Raw genomic sequence first — 24,941 nt, 5'->3', positions numbered from 1 at the left:
ACACTCTGTTTGTAAAGTCTGCAAGTGGATATTTGGACCTCTTTGAGGATTTCGTTGGAAACGGGATTTCTGCATATAACGCTAGACAGAAGAATTGTCAGTAACTTCTTTCGGCTGCGTGTGTTCAACTCACAGAGTTGAACCTTACTTTAGACAGAGCAGATTTGAAACCCTCTTTTTCTTGAATTTCCAAGTGGAGATTTCAAGCGATTTGGGCCTACGGTAGAAAAGGAAATATCTTCGTATAAAAACTAGAGAGAATCATTCTCTGCAAACTCTTTGTAATGTGTGCGTTCCACTCACAATGTTTAACTTTTGTTTTCATACAGCAGATTGGAAACACTCTGTTGGTAAAGTCTGCAAGTGGATATTTGGACCTCTTTGAGGATTTCGTTGGAAACGGGATTTCTGCATATAACGCTAGACAGAAGAATTGTCAGTAACTTCTTTCGGCTGCGTGTGTTCAACTCACAGAGTTGAACCTTACTTTAGACAGAGCAGATTTGAAACCCTCTTTTTGTGGAATTTCCAAGTGGAGATTTCAAGCGATTTTGGGCCTACGGTAGAAAAGGAAATATCTTCGTATAAAAACTAGAGAGAATCATTCTCAGCAAACACTTTGGGATGTGTGAGTTCCACTCACAGTGTTTAACCTTTGTTTTCATAGAGCAGTCTGGAAACACTCTGTTTGTAAAGTCTGCAAGTGGATATTTGGACCTCTTTGAGGATTTCGTTGGAAACGGGATTTCTGCATATAACGCTAGACAGAAGAATTGTCAGTGACTTCTTTGGGCTGCTTGTGTTCAACTCACAGAGTTGAACCTTACTTTAGACAGAGCAGATTTGAAACCCTCTTTTTGTCGAATTTCCAAGGGGCGATTTCAAGCGTTATGGGCCTACGGTAGAAAAGGAAATATCTTCGTATAAAAAATAGAGAGAATCATTCTCAGCACTTTGGGATATGTGCGTTCCACTCACAGAGTTTAACCTTTGTTTTCATAGAGTAGTCTGGAAACACTCTGTTTGTAAAGTCTGCAAGTGGATATTTGGACCTCTTTGAGGATTTCGTTGGAAACGGGATTTCTGCATATAACGCTAGACAGAAGAATTGTCAGTAACTTCTTTCGGCTGCGTGTGTTCAACTCACAGAGTTGAACCTTACTTTAGACAGAGCAGATTTGAAACACTCTTTTTGTGGAATTTCCAAGTGGAGAATTCAAGCAACTTTGGACCTACGGTAGAAAAGGAAATATCTTCGTATAAAAACTAGAGAGAATCATTCTCAGCAACCACTTTGGGATGTGTGAGTTCCACTCACAGTGTTTAACCTTTGTTTTCATAGAGCAGTCTGGAAACACTCTGTTTGTAAAGTCTGCAAGTGGATATTTGGACCTCTTTGAGGATATCGTTGGAAACGGGATTTCTGCATATAACGCTACACAGAAGAATTCTCAGTAACTTCTTTGGGCTGCGTGTGTTCAACTCAGAGAGTTGATCCTTCCTCTAGAAAGATCAGATTTGAAACCGTCTTTTTGTGGAATTTCCAAGTGGAGATTTCAAGCGATTTGGGCCTACGGTAGAAAAGGAAATATCTTCGTATAAAAACTAGAGAGAATCATTCTCAGCAACCACTTTGGGATGTGTGAGTTCCACTCACAGAGTTTAACCTTTGTTTTCATAGAGCAGTTTGGAAACACTCTGTTTGTAAAGCCTGCAAGTGGATATTTGGACCTCATTGAGGATTTCGTTGGAAACGGGATTTCTGCATATAACGCTAGACAGAAGAATTGTCAGTGACTTCTTTGGGCTGCGTGTGTTCAACTCACAGATTTGAACCATACTTTAGACAGAGCAGATTTGAAACCCTCTTTTAGTGGAAATTCCAAGAGGAGATTTCAAGCGACTTTGGGCCTACGGAAGAAAAGGAAATATCTTCTATAAAAACTAGAGAGAATCATTCTCAGCAACCACTTTGGGATGTGTGAGTTCCACTCACAGAGTTTAACCTTTGTGTTCATAGAGCAGTTTGGAAACACTCTATTTGTAAAGCCTGCAATTGGATATTTGGACCTCTTTGAGGATATCGTTGGAAACGGGATTTCTGCATATAACGCTAGACAGAAGAATTCTCAGTAACTTCTTTGGCCTGCGTGTGTTCAACTAACAGAGTTGAACCTTCCTTTAGACAGAGCAGATTTGAAACCCTCTTTTTGTGGAATTTGCAAGTGGAGATTTCAAGAGATTTGGGCCTATGGTAGAAAAGGAAATATCTTCATATAAAAACTAGAGGGAATCATTCTCAGCAAACACTTTGGGATGTGTGCGTTCCACTCACAGAGTTTAACCTTTGTTTTCATAGAGCAGTTTGGAAACACTCTATTTGTAAAATCTGCAAGTGGATATTTGGACCTCTTTGAGGATTTTGTTGGAAACGGGATTTCTGCGTATAACGCTAGACAGAAGAATTGTCAGTAACTTCTTTGGGTTGCCTGTGCTCAACTCACAGAGTTGAACCTTACTTTAGACAGAGCAGATTTGAAACCCTCTTTTTCTTGAATTTCCAAGTGGAGATTTCAAGCGATTTGGGCCTACGGTAGAAAAGGAAATATCTTCGTATAAAAACTAGAGAGAATCATTCTCTGCAAACTCTTTGGGATGTGTGCGTTCCACTCACAGAGTTTAACCTATGTTTTCATAGAGCAGATTGGAAACACTCTGTTTGTAAAGTCTGCAAGTGGATATTTGGACCTCTTTGAGGATTTCGTTGGAAACGGGATTTCTGCATATAACGCTAGACAGAAGAATTGTCAGTAACTTCTTTCGGCTGCGTGTGTTCAACTCACAGAGTTGAACCTTACTTTAGACAGAGCAGATTTGAAACCCTCTTTTTCTTGAATTTCCAAGTGGAGATTTCAAGCGATTTGGGCGTACGGTAGAAAAGGAAATATCTTCGTATAAAAACTAGAGAGAATCATTCTCTGCAAACTCTTTGTAATGTGTGCGTTCCACTCACAATGTTTAACTTTTGTTTTCATACAGCAGATTGGAAACACTCTGTTGGTAAAGTCTGCAAGTGGATATTTGGACCTCTTTGAGGATTTCGTTGGAAACGGGATTTCTGCATATAACGCTAGACAGAAGAATTGTCAGTAACTTCTTTCGGCTGCGTGTGTTCAACTCACAGAGTTGAACCTTACTTTAGACAGAGCAGATTTGAAACCCTCTTTTTGTGGAATTTCCAAGTGGAGATTTCAAGCGATTTTGGGCCTACGGTAGAAAAGGAAATATCTTCGTATAAAAACTAGAGAGAATCATTCTCAGCAAACACTTTGGGATGTGTGAGTTCCACTCACAGTGTTTAACCTTTGTTTTCATAGAGCAGTCTGGAAACACTCTGTTTGTAAAGTCTGCAAGTGGATATTTGGACCTCTTTGAGGATTTCGTTGGAAACGGGATTTCTGCATATAACGCTAGACAGAAGAATTGTCAGTGACTTCTTTGGGCTGCTTGTGTTCAACTCACAGAGTTGAACCTTACTTTAGACAGAGCAGATTTGAAACCCTCTTTTTGTCGAATTTCCAAGGGGCGATTTCAAGCGTTATGGGCCTACGGTAGAAAAGGAAATATCTTCGTATAAAAAATAGAGAGAATCATTCTCAGCACTTTGGGATATGTGCGTTCCACTCACAGAGTTTAACCTTTGTTTTCATAGAGTAGTCTGGAAACACTCTGTTTGTAAAGTCTGCAAGTGGATATTTGGACCTCTTTGAGGATTTCGTTGGAAACGGGATTTCTGCATATAACGCTAGACAGAAGAATTGTCAGTAACTTCTTTCGGCTGCGTGTGTTCAACTCACAGAGTTGAACCTTACTTTAGACAGAGCAGATTTGAAACACTCTTTTTGTGGAATTTCCAAGTGGAGAATTCAAGCAACTTTGGACCTACGGTAGAAAAGGAAATATCTTCGTATAAAAACTAGAGAGAATCATTCTCAGCAACCACTTTGGGATGTGTGAGTTCCACTCACAGTGTTTAACCTTTGTTTTCATAGAGCAGTCTGGAAACACTCTGTTTGTAAAGTCTGCAAGTGGATATTTGGACCTCTTTGAGGATATCGTTGGAAACGGGATTTCTGCATATAACGCTACACAGAAGAATTCTCAGTAACTTCTTTGGGCTGCGTGTGTTCAACTCAGAGAGTTGATCCTTCCTCTAGAAAGATCAGATTTGAAACCGTCTTTTTGTGGAATTTCCAAGTGGAGATTTCAAGCGATTTGGGCCTACGGTAGAAAAGGAAATATCTTCGTATAAAAACTAGAGAGAATCATTCTCAGCAACCACTTTGGGATGTGTGAGTTCCACTCACAGAGTTTAACCTTTGTTTTCATAGAGCAGTTTGGAAACACTCTGTTTGTAAAGCCTGCAAGTGGATATTTGGACCTCATTGAGGATTTCGTTGGAAACGGGATTTCTGCATATAACGCTAGACAGAAGAATTGTCAGTGACTTCTTTGGGCTGCGTGTGTTCAACTCACAGATTTGAACCATACTTTAGACAGAGCAGATTTGAAACCCTCTTTTAGTGGAAATTCCAAGAGGAGATTTCAAGCGACTTTGGGCCTACGGAAGAAAAGGAAATATCTTCTATAAAAACTAGAGAGAATCATTCTCAGCAACCACTTTGGGATGTGTGAGTTCCACTCACAGAGTTTAACCTTTGTGTTCATAGAGCAGTTTGGAAACACTCTATTTGTAAAGCCTGCAATTGGATATTTGGACCTCTTTGAGGATATCGTTGGAAACGGGATTTCTGCATATAACGCTAGACAGAAGAATTCTCAGTAACTTCTTTGGCCTGCGTGTGTTCAACTAACAGAGTTGAACCTTCCTTTAGACAGAGCAGATTTGAAACCCTCTTTTTGTGGAATTTGCAAGTGGAGATTTCAAGAGATTTGGGCCTATGGTAGAAAAGGAAATATCTTCATATAAAAACTAGAGGGAATCATTCTCAGCAAACACTTTGGGATGTGTGCGTTCCACTCACAGAGTTTAACCTTTGTTTTCATAGAGCAGTTTGGAAACACTCTATTTGTAAAATCTGCAAGTGGATATTTGGACCTCTTTGAGGATTTTGTTGGAAACGGGATTTCTGCGTATAACGCTAGACAGAAGAATTGTCAGTAACTTCTTTGGGTTGCCTGTGCTCAACTCACAGAGTTGAACCTTACTTTAGACAGAGCAGATTTGAAACCCTCTTTTTCTTGAATTTCCAAGTGGAGATTTCAAGCGATTTGGGCCTACGGTAGAAAAGGAAATATCTTCGTATAAAAACTAGAGAGAATCATTCTCTGCAAACTCTTTGGGATGTGTGCGTTCCACTCACAGAATTTAACCTATGTTTTCATAGAGCAGATTGGAAACACTCTGTTTGTAAAGTCTGCAAGTGGATATTTGGACCTCTTTGAGGATTTCATAGGAAACGGGATTTCTGCATATAACGCTAGACAGAAGAATTGTCAGTAACTTCTTTCAGCTGCGTGTGTTCAACTCACAGAGTTGAACCTTACTTTAGACAGAGCAGATTTGAAACCCTCTTTTTCTTGAATTTCCAAGTGGAGATTTCAAGCGATTTGGGCCTACGGTAGAAAAGGAAATATCTTCGTATAAAAACTAGAGAGAATCATTCTCTGCAAACTCTTTGTAATGTGTGCGTTCCACTCACAGTGTTTAACTTTTGTTTTCATAGAGCAGATTGGAAACACTCTGTTTGTAAAGTCTGCAAGTGGATATTTGGACGTCTTTGAGGATTTCGTTGGAAACGGGATTTCTGCATATAACGCTACACAGAAGAATTCTCAGTAACTTCTTTGGGCTGCGTGTGTTCAACTCACAGAGTTGATCCTTCCTTTAGAAAGAGCAGATTTGAAACCGTCTTTTTGTGGAATTTCCAAGGGGAGATTTCAAGCGATTTGGGCCTACGGTAGAAAAGGAAATATCTTCGTATAAAAACTAGAGAGAATCATTCTCAGCAACCACTTTGGGATGTGTGAGTTCCACTCACAGAGTTTAACCTTTGTGCTAATAGAGCAGTTTGGAAACACTCTGTTTGTAAAGCCTGCAATTGGATATTTGGACCTCTTTGAGGATATCGTTGGAAACGGCATTTCTGCATATAACGCTAGACAGAAGAATTCTCAGTAACTTCTTTGGGCTGCGTGTGTTCAACTCACAGAGTTGAACCTTCCTTTAGACAGAGCAGATTTGAAACCCTCTTTTTGTGGAATTTGCAAGTGGAGATTTCAAGAGATTTGGGCCTATGGTAGAAAAGGAAATATCTTCATATAAAAATTAGAGGGAATCATTCTCAGCAAACACTTTGGGATGGGTGCGTTCCTCTCACAGAGTTTAACCCTTGTTTTCATAGAGCAGTTTGGAAACACTCTATTTGTAAAATCTGCAAGTGGATATTTGGAACTCTTTGAGGATTTCGTTGGAAACGGGATTTCTGCGTATAACGCTAGACAGAAGAATTGTCAGTAATTTCTTTGGGCTGCCTGTGTTCAACTCACAGAGTTGAACCTTACTTTAGACAGAGCAGATTTGAAACCCTCTTTTTCTTGAATTTCCAAGTGGAGATTTCAAGCGATTTGGGCCTACGGTAGAAAAGGAAATATCTTCGTATAAAAACTAGAGAGAATCATTCTCTGCAAACTCTTTGGGATGTGTGCGTTCCACTCACAGAGTTTAACCTATGTTTTCATAGAGCAGATTGGAAACACTCTGTTTGTAAAGTCTGCAAGTGGATATTTGGACCTCTTTGAGGATTTCGTTGGAAACGGGATTTCTGCATATAACGCTAGACAGAAGAATTGTCAGTAACTTCTTTCGGCTGCGTGTGTTCAACTCACAGAATTGAACCTTCCTTTGGACAGAGCAGATTTGAAACCCTCTTTTTCTTGAATTTCCAAGTGGAGATTTCAAGCGATTTGGGCCTACGGTAGAAAAGGAAATATCTTCGTGTAAAAACTAGAGAGAATCATTCTCTGCAAACTCTTTGTAATGTGTGCGTTCCACTCATAGAATTTAACTTTTGTTTTCATAGAGCAGATTCGAAACACTCTGTTTGTAAAGTCTGCAAGTGGATATTTGGACCTCTTTGAGGATTTCGTTGGAAACGGGATTTCTGCATATAACGCTAGAGAGAAGAATTGTCAGTAACTTCTTTCGGCTGCATGTGTTCAACTCACAGAGTTGAACCTTACTTTAGACAGAGCAGATTTGAAACCCTCTTTTTGTGGAATTTCCAAGTGGAGATTTCAAGCGATTTTGGGCCTACGGTCGAAAAGGAAATATCTTCGTATAAAAACTAGAGAGAATCATTCTCAGCAACCACTTTGGGATGTGTGAGTTCCACTCACAGAGTTTAACCTTTGTGTTCATAGAGCAGTTTGGAAACACTCTGTTTGTAAAGCCTGCAAGTGGATATTTGGACCTCTTTGAGGATTTCGTTGGAAACGGGATTTCTGCATATAACGCTAGACAGAAGAATTCTCAGTAACTTCTTTGGGCTGCATGTGTTCAACTGACAGAGTTGAACCTTACTTTAGACAGAGCAGATTTGAAACCCTCTTTTTGTGGAATTTCCAAGTGGAGATTTCAAGCGATTTTGGGCCTACGGTAGAAAAGAAGAATCTTCGTATAAAAACTAGAGAGAATCATTCTCAGCAACCACTTTGAGATGTGTGAGTTCCACTCACAGTGTTTAACCTTTGTTTTCATAGAGCAGTCTGGAAACACTCTGTTTGTAAAGTCTGCAAGTGGATATTGAGACCTCTTTGAGGATTTCGTAGGAAACGTGATTTCTGCATATAACGCTACACAGAAGAATTATCAGTAACTTCTTTGGGCTGCGTATGTTCAACTCACAGAGTTGAACCTTCCTTTAGAAAGAGCAGATTTGAAACCCTCTTTTTGTGGAATTTGCAAGTGGAGATTTCAAGAGATTTGGGCCTACGGTATAAAAGGAAATATCTTCATATAAAAACTAGAGTTAATCATTCTCAGCAAACACATTGGGATGTGTGCGTTCCACTCACAGAGTTTACCCTTTGTTTTCATAGAGCAGTTTGGAAACACTCTATTTCTAAAGTCTGCAAGTGGATATTTGGACCTCTTTGAGGATTTTGTTGGAAACGGGATTTCTGCGTATAACGCTAGACAGAAGAATTGTCAGTAACTTCTTTGGGCTCCGTGTGTTCAACTCACAGAGTTGAACCTTACTTTAGACAGAGCAGATTTGAAACCCTCTTTTTCTTGAATTTCCGAGTGGAGATTTCAAGCGATTTGGGCCTACGGTAGAAAAGGAAATATCTTCGTATAAAAACTAGAGAGAATCATTCTCTGCAAACCCTTTGGGATGTGGGAGTTCCACTCACAGAGTTTAACCTTTGTTTTCATAGAGCAGATTGGAAACACTCTGTTTGTAAAGTCTGCAAGTGGATATTTGGACCTCTTTGAGGATTTCGTTGGAAACGGGATTCCTGCATATAACGCTAGACAGAAGAATTCTCAGTAACTTCTTTGGCCTGCTTGTGTTCAACTCACAGAGTTGAACCTTCCTTTAGACAGAGCAGATTTGAAACCCTCTTTTTGTGGCATTTGCAAGTGGAGATTTCAAGAGATTTGGGCCTACGGTAGAAAAGGAAATATCTTCATACAAAAACTAGAGAGAATCATTCTCAGCAATCACTTTGGGATGTGTGCGTTCCACTCACAGAGTTTAACCTTTGTTTTCATAGAGCAGTTTGGAAACACTCTGTTTGTAAAGTCTGCAAGTGGATATTGGGACCTCTTTGAGGATTTCGTTGGAAACGGGTTTTCTGCATATAACGCTACACAGAAGGATTCTCAGTAACTTCTTTGGGCTGCGTGTGTTCAACTCACAGAGTTGAACCTTCCTTTAGAAAGAGCAGATTTGAAACCCTCTTTTTGTGGAATTTGCAAGTGGAGATTTCAAGCGATTTGGGCCTACGGTAGAAAAGGAAATATCTTCGTATAAAAACTAGAGAGAATCATTCTCAGCAACCACTTTGGGATGTGTGAGTTCCATTCACAGAGTTTATCCTTTGTTTTCATAGAGCAGTTTGGAAACACTCTGTTTGTAAAGTCTGCAAGTGGATATTTGGACCTCTTTGAGGATTTTGTTGGAAACGGGATTTCTGCATATAACGCTAGACAGAAGAATTTTTATTAACTTCTTTGGGCTGCGTGTGTTCATCTCACAGAGTTGAACCTTACTTTAGACAGAGCAGATTTTAAACCCTCTTTTTGAGGAATTTCCAAGTGGAGATTTCAAGCGATTTTGGGCCTACGGTAGAAAAGGAAATATCTTCGTATAAAAACTAGAGAGAATCATTCTCAGCAACCACTTTGGGATGTGTGAGTTCCACTCACACAGTTTAACCTTTGTTTTCATAGAGCAGTTTGGAAACACTCTGTTTGTAAAGCCTGCAAGTGGATATTTGGACCTCTTTGAGGATTTCGTTGGAAAAGGGATTTCTGCATATAACGCTAGACAGAAGAATTCTCAGTAACTTCTTTGGGCTGCATGTGTTCAACTGACAGAGTTGAACCTTACTTTAGACAGAGCAGATTTGAAACCCTCTTTTTGTGGAATTTCCAAGAGGAGATTTCAAGCGATTTTGGGCCTACGGTAGAAAAGGAAATATCTTCGTATAAAAACTAGAGAGAATCATTCTCAGCAACCACTTTGGGATGTGTGAGTTCCACTCACAGAGTTTCACCTTTGTGTTCATAGAGCAGTTTGGAAACACTCTGCTTGTAAAGTCTGCAAGTGGATATTGGGACCTCTTTGAGGATTTCGTTGGAAACGGGATTTGTGCATATAACGCTACACAGAAGAATTCTCAGTAACTTCTTTGGCCTGCGTGTGTTCAACTCACAGAGTTGAACCTTACTTTAGACACAGCAGATTTGAAACCCTCTTTTTCTTGAATTTCCAAGTGGAGATTTCAAGCGATTTGGGCCTACGGTAGAAAAGGAAATATCTGCGTATAAAAACTAGAGAGAATCATTCTCTGCAAACTCTTTGGGATGTGTGCATTCCACTCACAGAGTTTAACCTTTGTTTTCATAGAGCAGATTGGAAACACTCTGTTTGTAAAGCCTGCAAGTGGATATTTGGACCTCATTGATGATTTCGTTGGAAACGGGATTTCTGCATATAACGCTAGACAGAAGAATTGTCAGTAACTTCTTTGGGCTGCGTGTGTTCAACTCACAGATTTGAACCTTACTTTAGACAGAGCAGATTTGAAACCCTCTTTTAGTGGAATTTCCAAGTGGAGATTTCAAGCGACTTTGGGCCTACGGAAGAAAAGGAAATATCTTCGTATAAACACTAGAGAGAATCATTCTCAGCAACCACATTGGGATGTGTGAGTTCCACTCACAGAGTTTAACCTTTGTTTTCATAGAGCAGTCTGGAAACACTCTGTTTGTAAAGTCTGCAAGTGGATATTTTACCTCTTTGAGGATATCGTTGGAAACGGGGTTTCTGCATATAACGCTACACAGAAGAATTCTCAGTAACTTCTTTGGGCTGCGTGTGTTCAACTCACAGAGTTGATCCTTCCTTTAGAAAGAGCAGATTTGAAACCGTCTTTTTGTGGAATTTCCAAGGGGAGATTTCAAGCGATTGGGGCCTACGGTAGAAAAGCAAATATCTTCGTATAAAAACTAGAGAGAATCATTCTCAGCAACCACTTTGGGATGTGTGAGTTCCATTCACAGAGTTTAACCTTTGTTTTCATAGAGCAGTTTGGAAACACTCTGTTTGTAAAGCCTGCAAGTGGATATTTGGACCTCATTGAGGATTTCGTTGGAAACGGGATTTCTGCATATAACGCTAGACAGAAGAATTATCAGTAACTTCTTTGGGCTGCGTGTGTTCAACTCACAGATTTGAACCTTACTTTAGACAGAGCAGATTTGAAACCCTCTTTTAGAGGAATTTCCAAGTGGAGATTTCAAGCGACTTTGGGCCTACGGAAGAAAAGGAAATATCTTCTATAAAAACTAGAGAGAATCATTCTCAGCAACCACTTTGGGATGTGTGAGTTCCACTCACAGAGTTTAACCTTTGTGTTCATAGAGCAGTTTGGAAACACTCTGTTTGTAAAGCCTGCAATTGGATATTTGGACCTCTTTGAGGATATCGTTGGAAACGGGATTTCTGCATATAACGCTAGACAGAAGAATTCTCAGTAACTTCTTTGGCCTGCGTGTGTTCAACTCACAGAGTTGAACCTTCCTTTAGACATAGCAGATTTGAAACCCTCTTTTTGTGGAATTTGCAAGTGGAGATTTCAAGAGATTTGGGCCTATGGTAGAAAAGGAAATATCTTCATATAAAAACTAGAGGGAATCATTCTCAGCAAACACTTTGGAATGTGTGTGTTCCACTCACAGAGTTTAACCTTTGTTTTCATAGAACAGTTTGGAAACACTCTATTTGTAAAATCTGCAAGTGGATATTTGGACCTCATTGAGGATTTCGTTGGAAACGGGATTTCTGCATATAACGCTAGACAGAAGAATTCTCAGTAACTTCTTTGGGCTGCATGTGTTCAACTGACAGAGTTGAACCTTACTTTAGACAGAGCAGATTTGAAACCCTCTTTTTGTGGAATTTCCAAGTGGAGATTTCAAGCGATTTTGGGCCTACGGTAGAAAAGGAAATATCTTCGTATAAAAACTAGAGAGAATCATTCTCAGCAACCACTTTGAGATGTGTGAGTTCCACTCACAGAGTTTAACCTTTGTGTTCATAGAGCAGTTTGGAAACACTCTATTTGTAAAGCCTGCAATTGGATATTTGGACCTCTTTGAGGATATCGTTGGAAACGGGATTCCTGCATATAACGCTAGACAGAAGAATTCTCAGTAACTTCTTTGGCCTGCGTGTGTTCAACTCACAGAGTTGAACCTTCCTTTAGACAGAGCAGATTTGAAACCCTCTTTTTGTGGAATTTGCAAGTGGAGATTTCAAGAGATTTGAGCCTACGGTAGAAAAGGAAATATCTTCATATAAAAACTAGAGTTAATCATTCTCAGCAAACACTTTGGGATGTGTGCGTTCCACTCACAGAGTTTAACCTTTGTTTTCATAGAGCAGTTTGGAAACACTCTATTTGTAAAGTCTGCAAGTGGATATTTGGACCTCTTTGAGGATTTTGTTGGAAACGGGATTTCTGCGTATAACGCTAGACAGAAGAATTGTCAGTAACTTCTTTGGGCTGCGTGTGTTCAACTCACAGAGTTGAACCTTACTTTAGACAGAGCAGATTTGAAACCCTCTTTTTGTGGCATTTGCAAGTGGAGATTTCAAGAGATTTGGGCCTACGGTAGAAAAGGAAATATCTTCATACAAAAACTAGAGAGAATCATTCTCAGCAATCACTTTGGGATGTGTGCGTTCCACTCACAGAGTTTAACCTTTGTTTTCATAGAGCAGTTTGGAAACACTCTGTTTGTAAAGTCTGCAAGTGGATATTGGGACCTCTTTGAGGATTTCGTTGGAAACGGGATTTCTGCATATAACGCTACACAGAAGGATTCTCAGTAACTTCTTTGGGCTGCGTGTGTTCAACTCACAGAGTTGAACCTTCCTTTAGAAAGAGCAGATTTGAAACCCTCTTTTTGTGGAATTTGCAAGTGGAGATTTCAAGCGATTTGGGCCTACGGTAGAAAAGGAAATATCTTCGTATAAAAACTAGAGAGAATCATTCTCAGCAACCACTTTGGGATGTGTGAGTTCCATTCACAGAGTTTATCCTTTGTTTTCATAGAGCAGTTTGGAAACACTCTGTTTGTAAAGTCTGCAAGTGGATATTTGGACCTCTTTGAGGATTTTGTTGGAAACGGGATTTCTGCATATAACGCTAGACAGAAGAATTTTTATTAACTTCTTTGGGCTGCGTGTGTTCATCTCACAGAGTTGAACCTTACTTTAGACAGAGCAGATTTTAAACCCTCTTTTTGAGGAATTTCCAAGTGGAGATTTCAAGCGATTTTGGGCCTACGGTAGAAAAGGAAATATCTTCGTATAAAAACTAGAGAGAATCATTCTCAGCAACCACTTTGGGATGTGTGAGTTCCACTCACACAGTTTAACCTTTGTTTTCATAGAGCAGTTTGGAAACACTCTGTTTGTAAAGCCTGCAAGTGGATATTTGGACCTCTTTGAGGATTTCGTTGGAAAAGGGATTTCTGCATATAACGCTAGACAGAAGAATTCTCAGTAACTTCTTTGGGCTGCATGTGTTCAACTGACAGAGTTGAACCTTACTTTAGACAGAGCAGATTTGAAACCCTCTTTTTGTGGAATTTCCAAGAGGAGATTTCAAGCGATTTTGGGCCTACGGTAGAAAAGGAAATATCTTCGTATAAAAACTAGAGAGAATCATTCTCAGCAACCACTTTGGGATGTGTGAGTTCCACTCACAGAGTTTCACCTTTGTGTTCATAGAGCAGTTTGGAAACACTCTGCTTGTAAAGTCTGCAAGTGGATATTGGGACCTCTTTGAGGATTTCGTTGGAAACGGGATTTGTGCATATAACGCTACACAGAAGAATTCTCAGTAACTTCTTTGGCCTGCGTGTGTTCAACTCACAGAGTTGAACCTTACTTTAGACACAGCAGATTTGAAACCCTCTTTTTCTTGAATTTCCAAGTGGAGATTTCAAGCGATTTGGGCCTACGGTAGAAAAGGAAATATCTGCGTATAAAAACTAGAGAGAATCATTCTCTGCAAACTCTTTGGGATGTGTGCATTCCACTCACAGAGTTTAACCTTTGTTTTCATAGAGCAGATTGGAAACACTCTGTTTGTAAAGCCTGCAAGTGGATATTTGGACCTCATTGATGATTTCGTTGGAAACGGGATTTCTGCATATAACGCTAGACAGAAGAATTGTCAGTAACTTCTTTGGGCTGCGTGTGTTCAACTCACAGATTTGAACCTTACTTTAGACAGAGCAGATTTGAAACCCTCTTTTAGTGGAATTTCCAAGTGGAGATTTCAAGCGACTTTGGGCCTACGGAAGAAAAGGAAATATCTTCGTATAAACACTAGAGAGAATCATTCTCAGCAACCACATTGGGATGTGTGAGTTCCACTCACAGAGTTTAACCTTTGTTTTCATAGAGCAGTCTGGAAACACTCTGTTTGTAAAGTCTGCAAGTGGATATTTTACCTCTTTGAGGATATCGTTGGAAACGGGGTTTCTGCATATAACGCTACACAGAAGAATTCTCAGTAACTTCTTTGGGCTGCGTGTGTTCAACTCACAGAGTTGATCCTTCCTTTAGAAAGAGCAGATTTGAAACCGTCTTTTTGTGGAATTTCCAAGGGGAGATTTCAAGCGATTGGGGCCTACGGTAGAAAAGCAAATATCTTCGTATAAAAACTAGAGAGAATCATTCTCAGCAACCACTTTGGGATGTGTGAGTTCCATTCACAGAGTTTAACCTTTGTTTTCATAGAGCAGTTTGGAAACACTCTGTTTGTAAAGCCTGCAAGTGGATATTTGGACCTCATTGAGGATTTCGTTGGAAACGGGATTTCTGCATATAACGCTAGACAGAAGAATTATCAGTAACTTCTTTGGGCTGCGTGTGTTCAACTCACAGATTTGAACCTTACTTTAGACAGAGCAGATTTGAAACCCTCTTTTAGAGGAATTTCCAAGTGGAGATTTCAAGCGACTTTGGGCCTACGGAAGAAAAGGAAATATCTTCTATAAAAACTAGAGAGAATCATTCTCAGCAACCACTTTGGGATGTGTGAGTTCCACTCACAGAGTTTAACCTTTGTGTTCATAGAGCAGTTTGGAAACACTCTGTTTGTAAAGCCTGCAATTGGATATTTGGACCTCTTTGAGGATATCGTTGGAAACGGGATTTCTGCATATAACGCTAGACAGAAGAATTCTCAGTAACTTCTTTGGCCTGCGTGTGTTCAACTCACAGAGTTGAACCTTCCTTTAGACATAGCAGATTTGAAACCCTCTTTTTGTGGAATTTGCAAGTGGAGATTTCAAGAGATTTGGGCCTATGGTAGAAAAGGAAATATCTTCATATAAAAACTAGAGGGAATCATTCTCAGCAAACACTTTGGAATGTGTGTGTTCCACTCACAGAGTTTAACCTTTGTTTTCATAGAACAGTTTGGAAACACTCTATTTGTAAAATCTGCAAGTGGATATTTGGACCTCATTGAGGATTTCGTTGGAAACGGGATTTCTGCATATAACGCTAGACAGAAGAATTCTCAGTAACTTCTTTGGGCTGCATGTGTTCAACTGACAGAGTTGAACCTTACTTTAGACAGAGCAGATTTGAAACCCTCTTTTTGTGGAATTTCCAAGTGGAGATTTCAAGCGATTTTGGGCCTACGGTAGAAAAGGAAATATCTTCGTATAAAAACTAGAGAGAATCATTCTCAGCAACCACTTTGAGATGTGTGAGTTCCACTCACAGAGTTTAACCTTTGTGTTCATAGAGCAGTTTGGAAACACTCTATTTGTAAAGCCTGCAATTGGATATTTGGACCTCTTTGAGGATATCGTTGGAAACGGGATTCCTGCATATAACGCTAGACAGAAGAATTCTCAGTAACTTCTTTGGCCTGCGTGTGTTCAACTCACAGAGTTGAACCTTCCTTTAGACAGAGCAGATTTGAAACCCTCTTTTTGTGGAATTTGCAAGTGGAGATTTCAAGAGATTTGAGCCTACGGTAGAAAAGGAAATATCTTCATATAAAAACTAGAGTTAATCATTCTCAGCAAACACTTTGGGATGTGTGCGTTCCACTCACAGAGTTTAACCTTTGTTTTCATAGAGCAGTTTGGAAACACTCTATTTGTAAAGTCTGCAAGTGGATATTTGGACCTCTTTGAGGATTTTGTTGGAAACGGGATTTCTGCGTATAACGCTAGACAGAAGAATTGTCAGTAACTTCTTTGGGCTGCGTGTGTTCAACTCACAGAGTTGAACCTTACTTTAGACAGAGCAGATTTGAAACCCTCTTTTTGTGGAATTTCCAAGTGGAGATTTCAAGCGATTTTGGGCCTACGGTAGAAAAGGAAATATCTTCGTATAAACACTAGAGAGAATCATTCTCAGCAACCACATTGGGATGTGTGAGTTCCACTCACAGAGTTTAACCTTTGTTTTCATAGAGCAGTTTGGAAACACTCTGTTTGTAAAGTCTGCAAGTGGATATTTGGACCTCTTTGAGGATTTCGTTGGAAACGGGATTTCTGCATATAACGCTAGACAGAAGAATTGTCAGTAACTTCTTTGGGCTGCGTGTGTTCAACTCACAGAGTTGAACCTTACTTTAGACAGAGCAGATTTGAAACCCTCTTTTAGTGGAATTTCCAAGTGGAGATTTCAAGCGACTTTGGGCCTACGGTAGAAAAGGAAATATCTTCGTATAAAAACTAGAGAGAATCATTCTCAGCAACCACTTTGGGATGTGTGGGTTCCACTCACAGAGTTTAACCTTTGTTTTCATAGAGCAGTTTGGAAACACTCTGTTTGTAAAGTCTGCAAGTGGATATTTGGACCTCTTTGAGGATATCGTTGGAAACGGGATTTCTGCGTATAACGCTAGACAGAAGAATTCTCAGTAACTTCTTTGGGCTGCGTGTGTTCAACTCACAGAGTTGAACCTTACTTTAGACAGAGCAGATTTGAAAACCTCTTTTAGTGGAATTTCCAAGTGGAGATTTCAAGCGACTTTGGGCCTACGGAAGAAAAGGAAATATCTTCTATAAAAACTAGAGAGAATCATTCTCAGCAACCACTTTGGGATGTGTGAGTTCCACTCACAGAGTTTAACCTTTGTGTTCATAGAGCAGTTTGGAAACACTCTTTTTGTAAAGCCTGCAATTGGATATTTGGACCTCTTTGAGGATATCGTTGGAAACGGGATTTCTGCATATAACGCTAGACAGAAGAATTCTCAGTAACTTCTTTGGCCTGCGTGTGTTCAACTCACAGATTTGAACCTTCCTTTAGACAGAGCAGATTTGAAACCCTCTTTTTCTGGAATTTGCAAGTGGAGATTTCAAGAGATTTGGGCCTATGGTAGAAAAGGAAATATCTTCATATAAAAACTAGAGGGAATCATTCTCAGCAAACACTTTGGGATGTGTGCGTTCCACTCACAGAGTTTAACCTTTGTTTTCATAGAGCAGTTTGGAAACACCCTATTTGTAAAATCTGCAAGTGGATATTTGGACCTCTTTGAGGATTTTGTTGGAAACGGGATTTCTGCGTATAACGCTAGACAGAAGAATTGTCAGTAACTTCTTTGGGCTGCCTGTGTTCAACTCACAGAGTTGAACCTTACTTTAGACAGAGCAGATTTGAAACCCTCTTTTTCTTGAATTTCCAAGTGGAGATTTCAAGCGATTTGGGCCTACGGTAGAAAAGGAAATATCTTCGTATAAAAACTAGAGAGAATCATTCTCTGCAAACTCTTTGGGATGTGTGCGTTCCACTCACAGAGTTTAACCTATGTTTTCATAGAGCAGATTGGAAACACTCTGTTTGTAAAGTCTGCAAGTGGATATTTGGACCTCTTGGAGGATTTCTTTGGAAACGGGATTTCTGCATATAACGCTAGACAGAAGAATTGTCAGTAACTTCTTTCGGCTGCGTGTGTTCAACTCACAGAGTTGAACCTTCCTTTAGACAGAGCAGATTTGAAACCCTCTTTTTCTTGAATTTCCAAGTGGAGATTTCAAGCGATTTGGGCGTACGGTAGAAAAGGAAATACCTTCGTATAAAAACTAGAGAGAATCATTCTCTGCAAACTCTTTGTAATGTGTGCGTTCCACTCACAGAGTTTAACCTTTGTTTTCATAGAGCAGATTGGAAATACTCTGTTTGTAAAGTCTGCAAGTGTATATTTGGACCTCTTTGAGGATTTCGTTGGAAACGGGATTTCTGCATATAACGCTAGAGAGAAGAATTGTCAGTAACTTCTTTCGGCTGCTTGTGTTCAACTCACAAAGTTGAACCTTACTTTAGACAGAGCAGATTTGAAACCCTCTTTTTGTGGAATTTCCAAGTGGAGATTTCAAGCGATTTTGGGCCTACGGTAGAAAAGGAAATATCTTCGTATAAACACTAGAGAGAATCATTCTCAGCAACCACATTGGGATGTGTGAGTTCCACTCACAGAGTTTAACCTTTGTTTTCATAGAGCAGTTTGGAAACACTCTGTTTGTAAAGTCTGCAAGTGGATATTTGGACCTCTTTGAGGATTTCGTTGGAAACGGGATTTCTGCATATAACGCTAGACAGAAGAATTGTCAGTAACTTCTTTGGGCTGCGTGTGTTCAACTCACAGAGTTGAACCTTACCTTAGACAGAGCAGATTTGAAACCCTCTTTTAGTGGAATTTCCACGTGCAGATTTCAAGCGACTTTGGGCCTACGGAAGAAAAGGAAATATCTTCTATAAAAACTAGAGAGAATCATTCTCAGCAACCACTTTGGGATGTGTGAGTTCCACTCACAGAGTTTAACCTTTGTGTTCATAGAGCAGTTTGGAAACACTCTGTTTGTAAAGCCTGCAATTGGATATTTGGACCTCTTTGAGGATATCGTTGGAAACGGGATTTCTGCATATAACGCTAGACAGAAGAATTCTCAGTAACTTCTTTGGCCTGCGTGTGTTCACCTCACACAGTTGAACCTTCCTTTAGACAGAGCAGATTTGAAACCCTCTTTTTGTGGAATTTGCAAGTGGAGATTTCAAGAGATTTGGGCCTATGTTAGAAAAGGAAATATCTTCATATAAAAACTAGAGGGAATCATTCTCAGCAAACACTTTGGGATGTGTGCGTTCCACTCACAGAGTTTAACCTTTGCTTTCATAGAGCAGTTTGGAAACACTCTGTTTGTAAAGTCTGCAAGTGGATATTTGGACCTCTTTGAGGATTTCGTTGGAAACGGGATTTCTGCATATAACGCTAGACAGAAGAATTGTCAGTAACTTCTTTGGGCTGCGTGTGTTCAACTCACAGAGTTGAACTTTACTTTAGACAGAGCAGATTTGAAACCCTCTTTTAGTGGAATTTCCAAGTGGAGATTTCAAGCGACTTTGGGCCTACGGAAGAAAAGGAAATATCTTCTATAAAAACTAGAGAGAATCATTCTCAGCAACCACTTTGGGATGTGTGAGTTCCACTCACAGAGTTTAACCTTTGTGTTCATAGAGCAGTTTGGAAACACTCTGTTTGTAAAGCCTGCAATTGGATATTTGGACCTCTTTGAGGATATCGTTGGAAACGGGATTTCTGCATATAACGCTAGACAGAAGAATTGTCAGTAACTTCTTTCAGCTGCGTGTGTTCAACTCACAGAGTTGAACCTTCCTTTAGACAGAGCAGATTTGAAACCCTCTTTTTCTTGAATTTCCAAGTGGAGATTTCAAGCGATTTCGGCGTACGGTAGAAAAGGAAATACCTTCGTATAAAATCTAGAGAGAATCATTCTCTGCAAACTCTTTGTAATGTGTGCGTTCCACTCACAGAGTTTAACCTTTGTTTTCATAGAGCAGATTGGAAACACTCTGTTTGTAAAGTCTGCAAGTGGATATTTGGACCTCTTTGAGGATTTTGTTGGAAAAGGGATTTCTGCGTATAACGCTAGACAGAAGAATTGTCAGTAACTTCTTTGATCTGCCTGTGTTCAACTCACAGAGTTGAACCTTACTTTAGACAGAGCAGATTTGAAACCCTCTTTTTCTTGAATTTCCAAGTGGAGATTTCAAGCGATTTGGGCCTACGGTAGAAAAGGAAATATCTTCGTATAAAAACTAGAGAGAATCATTCTCTGCAAACTCTTTGGGATGTGTGCGTTCCACTCACAGAGTTTAACCTATGTTTTCATAGAGCAGATTGGAAACACTCTGTTTGTAAAGTCTGCAAGTGGATATTTGGACCTCTTTGAGGATTTCGTTGGAAACGGGATTTCTGCATATAACGCTAGACAGAAGAATTGTCAGTAACTTCTTTCGGCTGCGTGTGTTCAACTCACAGAGTTGAACCTTACTTTAGACAGAGCAGATTTGAAACCCTCTTTTTCTTGAATTTCCAAGTGGAGATTTCAAGCGATTTGGGCCTACGGTAGAAAAGGAAATATCTTCGTATAAATACTAGAGAGAATAATTCTCTGCAAACTCTTTGTAATGTGTGCGTTCCACTCACAATGTTTAACTTTTGTTTTCATAGAGCAGATTGGAAACACTCTGTTTGTAAAGTCTGCAAGTGGATAATTGGACCTCTTTGAGGATTTCGTTGGAAACGGGATTTCTGCATATAACGCTAGAGAGAAGAATTGTCAGTAACTTCTTTCGGCTGCTTGTGTTCAACTCACAGAGTTGAACCTTACTTTAGACAGAGCAGATTTGAAACCCTCTTTTTGAGGAATTTCCAAGTGCAGATTTCAAGCGATTTTTGGCCTACGGAAGAAAAGGAAATATCTTCGTATAAAAACTAGAGAGAATCATTCTCAGCAACCACTTTGGGATGTGTGAGTTCCACTCACAGTGTTTAACCTTTGTTTTCATAGAGCAGTCTGGAAACACTCTGTTTGTAAAGTCTGCAAGTGGATATTTGGACCTCTTTGAGGATTTCGTTGGAAACGGGATTTCTGCATATAACGCTAGAGAGAAGAATTGTCAGTAACTTCTTTCGGCTGCTTGTGTTCAACTCACAGAGTTGAACCTTACTTTAGACAGAGCAGATTTGAAACCCTCTTTTTGAGGAATTTCCAAGTGCAGATTTCAAGCGATTTTTGGCCTACGGTAGAAAAGGAAATATCTTCGTATAAAAACTAGAGAGAATCATTCTCAGCAACCACTTTGGGATGTGTGAGTTCCACTCACAGTGTTTAACCTTTGTTTTCATAGAGCAGTCTGGAAACACTCTGTTTGTAAAGTCTGCAAGTGGATATTTGGACCTCTTTAAGGATTTCGTTGGAAACGGGATTTCTCCATATAACGCTACACTGAAGAATTCTCAGTAACTTCTTTGGGCTGCGTGAGTTCAACTCACAGAGTTGAACCTTACTTTAGATAGAGCAGATTTGAAACCCTCTTTTTGTGGAATTTCCAAGTGGAGATTTCAAGCGATTTTGGGCCTACGGTAGAAAAGGAAATATCTTCGTATAAAAACTAGAGAGAATCATTCTCAGCAACCACTTTGGGATGTGTGAGTTCCACTCACAGAGTTTAACCTTTGTTTTCATAGAGCAGTTTGGAAACACTCTGTTTGTAAAGTCTGCAAGTGGATATTTGGACCTCTTTGAGGATTTCGTTGGAAACGGATTTTCTGCATATAACGCTAGACAGAAGAATTGTCAGTAACTTCTTTGGGCTGCGTGTGTTCAACTCACAGAGTTGAACCTTACTTTAGACAGAGCAGATTTGAAACCCTCTTTTAGTGGAATTTCCAAGTGGAGATTTCAAGCGACTTTGGGCCTACGGAAGAAAAGGAAATATCTTCTATAAAAACTAGAGAGAATCATTCTCAGCAACCACTTTGGGATGTGTGAGTTCCACTCACAGAGTTTAACCTTTGTGTTCATAGAGCAGTTTGGAAACACTCTGTTTGTAAAGCCTGCAATTGGATATTTGGACCTCTTTGAGGATATCGTTGGAAACGGGATTTCTGCATATAACGCTAGACAGAAGAATTGTCAGTAACTTCTTTCAGCTGCGTGTGTTCAACTCACAGAGTTGAACCTTCCTTTAGACAGAGCAGATTTGAAACCCTCTTTTTCTTGAATTTCCAAGTGGAGATTTCAAGCGATTTCGGCGTACGGTAGAAAAGGAAATACCTTCGTATAAAATCTAGAGAGAATCATTCTCTGCAAACTCTTTGTAATGTGTGCGTTCCACTCACAGAGTTTAACCTTTGTTTTCATAGAGCAGATTGGAAACACTCTGTTTGTAAAGTCTGCAAGTGGATATTTGGACCTCTTTGAGGATTTCGTTGGAAACGGGATTTCTGCATATAACGCTAGAGAGAAGAATGGTCAGTAACTTCTTTCGGCTGCTTGTGTTCAACTCACAGAGTTGAACCTTACTTTAGACAGAGCAGATTTGAAACCCTCTTTTTGTGGAATTTCCAAGTGGAGATTTCAAGCGATTTTGGGCCTACGGTAGAAAAGGAAATATCTTCGTATAAAAACTAGAGAGAATCATTCTCAGCAACCACATTGGGATGTGTGAGTTCCACTCACAGAGTTTAACCTTTGTTTTCATAGAGCAGTTTGGAAACACTCTGTTTGTAAAGTCTGCAAGTGGATATTTGGACCTCTTTGAGGATTTCGTTGGAAACGGTATTTCTGCATATAACGCTAGACAGAAGAATTGTCAGTAACTTCTTTGGGCTGCGTGTGTTCAACTAACAGAGTTGAACCTTACTTTAGACAGAGCAGATTTGAAACCCTCTTTTAGTGGAATTTCCAAGTGGAGATTTCAAGCGACTTTGGGCCTACGGAAGAAAAGGAAATATCTTCTATAAAAACTACAGAGAATCATTCTCAGCAACCACTTTGGGATGTGTGAGTTCCACTCACAGAGTTTAACCTGTGTGTTCATAGAGCAGTTTGGAAACACTCTGTTTGTAAAGCCTGCAATTGGATATTTGGACCTCTTTGAGGATATCGTTGGAAACGGGATTTCTGCATATAACGCTAGACAGAAGAATTCTCAGTAACTTCTTTGGCCTGCGTGTGTTCAACTCACACAGTTGAACCTTCCTTTAGACAGAGCAGATTTGAAACCCTCTTTTTGTGGAATTTGCAAGTGGAGATTTCAAGAGATTTGGGCCTATGGTAGAAAAGGAAATATCTTCATATAAAAACTAGAGGGAATCATTCTCAGCAAACACTTTGGGATGTGTGCGTTCCACTCACAGAGTTTAACCTTTGTTTTCATAGAGCAGTTTGGAAACACTCTATTTGTAAAATCTGCAAGTGGATATTTGGACCTCTTTGAGGATTTTGTTGGAAACGGGATTTCTGTGTATAACGCTAGACAGAAGAATTGTCAGTAACTTCTTTGGGCTGCCTGTGTTCAACTCACAGAGTTGAACCTTACTTTAGACAGAGCAGATTTGAAACCCTCTTTTTCTTGAATTTCCAAGTGGAGATTTCAAGCGATTTGGGCCTACGGTAGAAAAGGAAATATCTTCGTATAAAAACTAGAGAGAATCATTCTCTGCAAACTCTTTGGGATGTGTGCGTTCCACTCACAGAGTTTAACCTATGTTTTCATAGAGCAGATTGGAAACACTCTGTTTGTAAAGTCTGCAAGTGGATATATGGACCTCTTTGAGGATTTCGTTGGAAACGGGATTTCTGCATATAACGCTAGACAGAAGAATTGTCAGTAACTTCTTTCAGCTGTGTGTGTTCAACTCACAGAGTTGAACCTTACTTTAGACAGAGCAGATTTGAAACCCTCTTTTTCTTGAATTTCCAAGTGGAGATTTCAAGCGATTTGGGCCTACGGTAGAAAAGGAAATATCTTCGTATAAAAACTAGAGAGAATCATTCTCTGCAAACTCTTTGTAATGTTTGCGTTCCACTCACAATGTTTAACTTTTGTTTTCATAGAGCAGTTTGGAAACACTCTGTTTGTAAAGTCTGCAAGTGGATATTTGGACCTCTTTGAGGATTTCGTTGGAAACGGGTTTTCTGCATATAACGCTAGACAGAAGAATTGTCAGTAACTTCTTTGGGCTGCGTGTGTTCAACTCACAGAGTTGAACCTTACTTTAGACAGAGCAGATTTGAAACCCTCTTTTAGTGGAATTTCCAAGTGGAGATTTCAAGCGACTTTGGGCCTACGGAAGAAAAGGAAATATCTTCTATAAAAACTAGAGAGAATCATTCTCAGCAACCACTTTGGGATGTGTGAGTTCCACTCACAGAGTTTAACCTTTGTGTTCATAGAGCAGTTTGGAAACACTCTGTTTGTAAAGCCTGCAATTGGATATTTGGACCTCTTTGAGGATATCGTTGGAAACGGGATTTCTGCATATAACGCTAGACAGAAGAATTGTCAGTAACTTCTTTGGGCTGCGTGTGTTCAACTCACAGAGTTGAACCTTCCTTTAGACAGAGCAGATTTGAAACCCTCTTTTTCTTGATTTTCCAAGTGGAGATTTCAAGCGATTTGTGCGTACGGTAGAAAAGGAAATACCTTCGTATAAAAACTAGAGAGAATCATTCTCTGCAAACTCTTTGTAATGTGTGCGTTCCACTCACAGAGTTTAACCTTTGTTTTCATAGAGCAGATTGGAAACACACTGTTTGTAAAGTCTGCAAGTGGATATTTGGACCTCTTTGAGGATTTCGTTGGAAACGGGATTTCTGCATATAACGCTAGAGAGAAGAATTGTCAGTAACTTCTTTCGGCTGCTTGTGTTCAACTCACAGAGTTGAACCTTACTTTAGACAGAGCAGATTTGAAACCCTCTTTTTGTGGAAATTCCAAGTGGAGATTTCAAGCGATTTAGGGCCTACGGTAGAAAAGGAAATATCTTCATATAAACACTAGAGAGAATCATTCTCAGCAACCACATTGGGTGTGTGAGTTCCACTCACACAGTTTAACCTTTGTTTTCATAGAGCAGATTGGAAACACTCTGTTTGTAAAGTCTGTAAGTGGATATTTGGACCTCTTTGAGGATTTCGTTGGAAACGGGATTTCTGCATATAACGCTAGAGAGAAGAATTGTCAGTAACTTCTTTCGGCTGCGTGTGTTCAACTCACAGAGTTGAACCTTACTTTAGACAGAGCAGATTTTAAACCCTCTTTTTGTGG

This window comes from Gorilla gorilla, chromosome 20 (genome assembly GCF_029281585.2).
Source record: "Gorilla gorilla gorilla isolate KB3781 chromosome 20, NHGRI_mGorGor1-v2.1_pri, whole genome shotgun sequence".
NCBI classification, from domain to species: Eukaryota; Metazoa; Chordata; class Mammalia; order Primates; family Hominidae; genus Gorilla; species Gorilla gorilla.
This window is presented reverse-complemented; position numbering follows the sequence as displayed.